Source organism: Centruroides sculpturatus, unplaced genomic scaffold (genome assembly GCF_000671375.1).
Source record: "Centruroides sculpturatus isolate CEXI.00-Female unplaced genomic scaffold, Cexi_2.0 scaffold1710, whole genome shotgun sequence".
Classification (NCBI taxonomy): Eukaryota; Metazoa; Arthropoda; class Arachnida; order Scorpiones; family Buthidae; genus Centruroides; species Centruroides sculpturatus.
In genome coordinates this window covers 97120-104878 of record NW_019385889.1, presented here as the reverse complement: position 1 = coordinate 104878, position 7759 = coordinate 97120, and positions in this window count along the sequence as shown.

Sequence of the window (7759 nt, the reverse complement as noted above, 5' to 3'; positions counted from 1 at the left end):
AGTTTTTTTTTTTTTTTTGTTTGATGTGGAATGATCATATTCTAGGGCGTTTTTATAGATGTTATCAATTTGTGTCACTTGAAAAATGGCGGAAGTGTAGATTTAACAAAAGAAAATATATATAAAAGCCTTCTGGGCATTTGGTATTTAAGAAAAACTAATAAAAATGTAGTTATTGAATGATATTTATTATAAAACTATAATAAATGTACTTGTAAAGTGTTAAAAGTCAGAAATTTCGATTAAAAAAGAATGAATTTTACCAAATTTTACTTGAAATGAAGAAGAAAATGTTTGAAATTGTAGAACGTGCTTTTTCCCGCTCCCGCCAATTCTTTTTCTATTTTTTTTAAGCCCTCTGCCGGTCATTTTTTTAAAATTATTTTTTTGTAATAGTATAACACATAAAAGCGAATTTTATATATAAAAATATTAATTAAATAAATGAAATATTCAATAAAAATTATTTTTCATAATTTATTTAGCATTTATTTAAGAATTGTTAAAATTCCCAGAAAAACAGTACATAAAACCAAAAACCTGTTTCGGTTCTTACCAATTAATAATTATTTTTAAAACATCTTAACATTTCCTTTAATATAATTTTCTATTTGTTCCATCTCTTGCGCGAAAAACAAAGAAAAAAAATCATACTAAAATATTTATTTAGGTTAAATTGTTGTCTAGGAAAATAGGATTAAACCATGATGTCGTGATTTACATTGATGTAAAGTTTAAGATTTAAAACAAGTTTTTTTTTTATATTCTGTGACGAGAATAACACGATGACTGCAAATCTTAACGAAGTGCACAGATAAGTACAAAAATAACAAAAAAAGAAGAAAGATGGATGTTTGACCTGATTTATTCAAGAATATAACATTGTCCTGACAACTTAAATCTTAACCAAGAAGTCATTACTGTATTACAATAAATTTCCTATTAAAAATAAAAGAACGTTACTTTCTATTTTATTCTATTATACAAAACGTTTTTATGTAAGTTATGAAGTAAATTTCTTTTCGGCTACGGTCTGATAAATTTTACTTGAGAAAAAATTCAACCAACCTTAACAGTATTTAAAAGGAATTGATAAAGAGTGAGAATAAGCCATTGTTTTCNATACATTTTTTCCCTATTAGCTTCATGTTATAAAAGTTACCTTTGTCTTCAGATTGATTCGGGAGATATTAAAGAATGAAACCATATCTCCCGAACCAATGATCTGATTTTCTTGAAAATTTCTAGAAACATTTTCTTCCAATACGAAAACCTCCCTACAAAATTTCAGAAATTTCCAACAAAAGGAACAGGAGTTATTAAGCTTTAAATTAGGCGAACAAATTAGTTACCCCCACTAACATCTATACACATAGAAAGAAAACTCCTCATACTTTTTTGGCATTTCTCGATATTGGTATTGTATAACAGGCGAGAAAATAAAAAGTGAGTAAAGAATATAGAATTAATTTAATCTTATTCATAAACAATCGATTAACAAAATTATCTGTTATATATTTATTAACAAAAGTAACTAATTACTAATTAAATTAACAAAATTAATTATTATAAGATTACATTTTTTTATTCGAAAGTTTATAAAATGATAATAATTGTAGATGAAATCTTATGGCCCCAATTAACTCTTGTAAAAAACCAGCTTCGCATTGTGATAGATAGGAAGAATAGATAAGGAATAGGAAACATTTATTATTATTATTCGAAGCCTTTTCTATCACAGCAATAGCTGATAATTTACCGTGTGGCCATGTAATTAAGAACTGTAAACTAATTTAAATAAAACTTAGAAATGTGGACATCTACAAAGGCATTTGCCAGAATTATTTGAATTTTGTATATATTTTACATGTAATATTCTTTATAGTTCTTCAAATGAATGTAAAAAAGAATTGTTTGTATCATTAGTACGGATTGGGACATCGTTCCTCACTCCTGTCATGCGGGACGATCCTATAATGAGTTAGACCCTCCCGTATGGGCATGACTGCTAATGCCTTGTTAATTATTTCATATATCATAAATTGCTTGATTGATAAGCTGCAATTTATCTGCAGATTGTTAGTGATATTTTAAAACAGATTTGAATAAAACTGAATAGACTTTATTGACATTTATAGGTTGACATTTTATGCTCTTTCAAAGTATACAAAAGATTTAATCATAGAAAAAGTAAAAGCTTATTCAAAATGTATCATAATTAGATCAGTTTTTATTTGAAACTTCAATCTTCTTAGCCTATTTAATGTGAAAAATATATATATATATATATGTGTAAGTATTATTAATTTATTGTTATTTATTATTCTACAGTATAAATTTTAATAATGGTCATAACCTTTTGCAAAGTTTTGATAGCAATTAATGCAAAAATACTTAATTTTTTTTTAATTTAAATGTTAAAGCTAATTACAATTTAATAAGGAGGTGGATATATTTTTATATCAGGCATTTCCCAATTGTATAAAATAAATAAATAAGATGTTTTGATTACATAGAATATATCAAATAAATGGTGGAGAGGCTATTTTGTTTAAGAATTATTAGCAGCTTGGATTAACACAACAATTTTTGAAATACTGAAGACTACAGCCATTCGAATCAAAGAGAAAGATAATTTTAAATAAGCCAAATTCCTAACCGCTATCATCGTGGTTTAATATATATATGGAGACAAAAGTATTAATATAAACAATAGTAAATCTACGTGGTACAAAGTCAAGCCCGAATTGCTGAGGCACCTTTATATAATGTAAATATCTATATTTACATTATATAGGGGATCGACTTGTATTCTACTACAATACAAGTCGATCCCCTATAACACTGTTGATAATTCCGTTTTATATGAATTCCATGTTGTACGAGTCACTTAGATTTTACAAATACGTGAGCCGTTCACAGCCCGGCACACGTATTTGTAAAATCTAAGTGACTCGTACAACATGGAATTCATATAAAACAGAATTATCAACAGTGTTATAGGGGGGTCGACTGTATTTCATATTGCAAAGTCTTGAATCTTAGCTAGTGTTGTAGTATATACTATACACTGTATATTATACTGTATACGTGTATTACAGTGTACAGTTTTGTAACTATAATCCAAGAATTATATGCCTACTTATGTATAGCAAAGACCCCTAAAAGCACAAAGTCTACATTAGTTATACATACAAAGTAAAATTATTGATTATATTTAAAAAGGCTTGACATTATGAAGCCAACAACCTATTACATAATATTACGTATATAACAATTTAAAATTAATTTATTATTATTATTTTTTCTTTTCCAATGTCGTTCTTATTCTTTAAAAATGATGCACGCCATTCCAGTTTCATTGACATTAAAGTATCTTTTATTTTATTCTAAATTTAATTTGTCCGATAACCCTGTAATATCGATCAGAATACGAATAGACCTCATATTTATTTATTTTTTTTTTCTTGTCCGAGAAACCTGTTTCTATCACGAAATAAAAAGCTCAAATTAGTCAAGTTTTTTTCAATATACTGAACAAAATATTCATCTGATGATCTGTTTGAAGTTTTTTGAATGTAAAATGCCGGATATTTTATCTAAATTTGATTGTTTCTTTAGAGAAAGAATATTGAAAAAACATGTTAAAAGCTTGTTCGTTGCAGTCCGATAACCCTTTTCCATTAATACTATTTGGAAAGAAGAAAAATTCTGCTCATCCTCCCGAATCAAACCTCTTGATGGAATTACGTTAAGCTTCCACCAGCTTTTCACTTTTTCTTTTTCATTTTGAACTGTCAGTCGTGTAAACATAGCGGATTTAAGGGCCTCAGAGGCAGAGAGAAGTGTCTCAAAGTTAACTCATTAAGGCTCTTCTATCCGCCTAACAATAAAGCCTTTTAGGAAACTAAAACATTAAAATTCAACCAAATTAATTTGTATAAATTATTTCTGACTGTATCATTATTATTTGACAAGAAAAATGTATAAATGATTTACTTTAAGATTAAATTTTGGGCCCCTCTACTCTGTTAAGTCTGAATGTAGCTGGTCTTGCGTGCGTGTAAAATCTTTTATAAATAAGTAACAACAGGACACTGTCTGATAGTGCATTAGGAATGTCACGTAGCTTTGAACAGGCGAAATTCCTCAATTTTTCAGGCATTTTAATCCGTAAATTTTTAAATATAAAGCTAGAATATAATTTCATATATACATTAAGATTATTTCAACTATAATAAGGACTGATTTGTGTTCGTTTGTTGGTCAATTGAGGAAAATTATATTTATTTATTTATTTTATTTATTTTTTTTAAATTTAGCAATGTAAAGAATGAACGATAGTTTTCCTCAGGATAATTTTGATACATATATCTATTCCTATTATACATAATTCAGGAAATTTATCTGTCAGATAAATGATTGAATAAAGCTGATTTTGTAGTTATATTCTATAAATTATGATAGATTCTGGATAAGAAAATCTCATACTTCGTAGGAAAGAGGATAAAATGTGACATTCTGGGGCATTTAAATCCGTAAAAAATTTACTCTACTCATTGTTTTATGAGTAGTGGTGAGGACTTGATAGTGCATCTTCACCACTTATCTTATTACACGTATCCTTGTTCGTCCACTCTACAGGCAGCTCTGATGAAATTTCTCTTTCCATGTTTATAGAAATTTGAAGACATTTCTTCTTCTTTGTCTTTGTTTTATCCCATGTTTATATGTGGTCAGCATTCCCATCGTTAATCTGTCTTCTCCACTTTCTTCCAGGGCATCCTCTCTCTCCCAAATCCTCTTCCAACACAGTCCTCACTTAACTGAAGACGATTATTATTTATAATTTAGGAAAAATTACTGTCTTAAAATACTGACAGGAGAATTACTGATAGTATGGAGATTATTGGTTTAACTTAAAGAATATTACGAAACTATAAATATAAATTTTAAAGTAATTTTTATAGAAAGAAATGGTCTGGTAAAAAGAAAACTCTACGTGACCAGGGTTTTTCAAGTTTTCTTTACGTTTGTAACACTTAAATAGGGGCTAGTTTTCCATAGAAAAGACTCCCGGAGGCATCCCTTCTCGGGAGAGCGCCCACGTGTTGCGTTTCCGTAAACAAACAAACAAGCAAGCAACAAATGGGCCATCTGCCAATAGAGATGCCTTCCGGGAGGGTTTTCACTCGGAAAGAGTCCCAATTTAGATGTTAGAAATGTGAAAAAAAAACATGGAAAACTCCACGTAACCAACCCGTTGATCAGGTGCGGACCCACAACTAACCAGTGTTTAGTGGTGTTTTATTCACTTGACCACTGGTGGGTTCGAATGTGGAAATGACAATTAGGAGTGTAACAAGTGACGTACAATCAGACAAATTGAAATATGGCTGTTCACCTGTCCAAGAATTGTTAAGCATATTTTGCCACTTTTCTTACACCTGAAATTTGTTAGAAAACGTATGTATTGTGCACATTAAGAAATAACAGCATCAAATTTCGCCTGGCGACTAAATTTTGAAGTAAAAATTTTTTCTCGATAATCTAAAGCGCATACTCTGGACTACGTATACCAAATTTGATTAAGATTTGCCCAATGGTTCTTTTTACACAACGCTCTGAACACCTACTCTTTAATTATATATCGAGATTAAGAGAGGTAAAATAGGGCCTTCTCCCAAATCCATAAAAATATACGACTTTTGTATCATTTTTTCTATATAAAAGACTAAATTTTAGCCTCTATATGTCCAGATCCTGGGCTAAATAGCCTTGTTTACACCATTTATGTGGTTCTGCAAATAGTTTAGTTATAGATTCTACTAAAACTTTACAGAAAAATATACTACAAATTTACCAAATCGCTATTTATAGTTATGTTTATCATGAATTACTTAGAATAAACTTACATTCATAAAGATATTTTAAGCTATATATTTTTCTGAATTTATCTCTTACTACATCTAAATTTAATAGAATAAAATTTATATAAATTACTTATAGGAAGTATATTTTGTTCAATGAAGCTTCACATTATATATTGATTGATAAATTACACTTTTTAAAAATAGTTCTCTATTATAACTTAAATTTAGACATTTTATTTCAACTTGATTCTTCTCAATAGGAATAATATTAAAGTATGTTTCATGAATTTTCTATTATTTTCCACATTTTCAACAGTTTATAGTGTTAAGAGATACCTTCTCAAAATTATATACCATCAAACCATATGAAACTGGGACAGAAAAGATATTTGGACCAGATCAGGATACATTTATACCCAAAATTTAGTCTTCTATGTATAAAAAAAGTTAAGGAGTTGAAGGTTATATATACTAAAGTGTATGTTAGTAAGTGGTACAAATTCTAGTTTTTTTTATTTGTTTTATTGATTTAATTCATATTTATCCATGTGTTTTAGAGAAAGGTGGAGTCCACATTTACTTATCTCACCTCTTTCAAGCCCTGAATCACAAAAATTTATCATTTTCTCTCTCATTTTCTTCAACACACTAAATATAAATTTCATTTTTTGCATACTCTTATAGAGTTTATCAATCAAATGTTCTCTGGCTATTTACTTTATTTTTAGAGCATGACATTACAAAATTAAAATGTGTTTATTTACTATTGTATTACTTTGCGTGTAAGAAATTAATTAAATATAAATATTTACACACATATAGGAGAAAATTGAGGATGAAATCATGTTACATTTGCATCTATGTAAAACATTTTTTCCTTATTTTATACAATATTTTTTTTTACTTATTTGTTATTATTGTAATTAAAATTTAAAATTTTAACTTTATACATATATATGTATGTGTATACATTTGTTTTTTAGGTTGAAAAACATGGATTTGAATTATTATAATACTTTATCTCCCAATAATTCAATTAGATCTACAATGAAAGAAAAAAATTAAACAAATAACAACAAAATTCATATCTAAATAGTTTAAGATCACGTTTTATGAAAAAATTTATACTGTAATTTATTGAAATTTAACAATGATAAATCATATTTACGCTAGATTATGAATATGTTTTATCAGACATTTTGTATTACTTCAATGAGTTTTCTTAATGTCTGATAAATTTTACTTGAGAAAAAATTCAACCAACCTTAACAGTATTTAAAAGGAATTGATAAAGAGTGAGAATAAGCCATTGTTTTCTCTAAAAGACCATTTAGAGCGGGACAAAAAGGATATGTCACGATACAATGTCAAAGAGATGCACTTAATGAGAATGTTAATCTAAAAGGTTACATCACGAATTTTAGTTCCTTGATAATTTTTCCACATTTACTTTAAAACTAGTTAAATAAATCTTATATACTGTAAAAATATATTAATATCTTCTTATATATGGTATAAATATTAATAACTTTTTATATATGGAGCATATATTAACATTTATACCTCATACAGGAAGATTTACTTAATTTTCATGTTTTATATGTATATTTTTATATAAGATAATTCTATTTATAGATATGATGTGAATGATACTAAACACATATTTAACCATAGAATAGCATAGCTGAACTGTTATAAAATCCCCAGATATTCAGGTATTTCCTGAACTATTTCAGTACACAGGTGAAGTATAGAGTGTCTAAGGAGCATTTTTAAGTTATAGAGAGATATAATTGTTATTATATTTATGATTTTTTTTGAGAATTTAATAAATGCCTTAAATGATTTATTAGGAATAATGAGGTGTTTTTTTTTTTTTTTTTTTT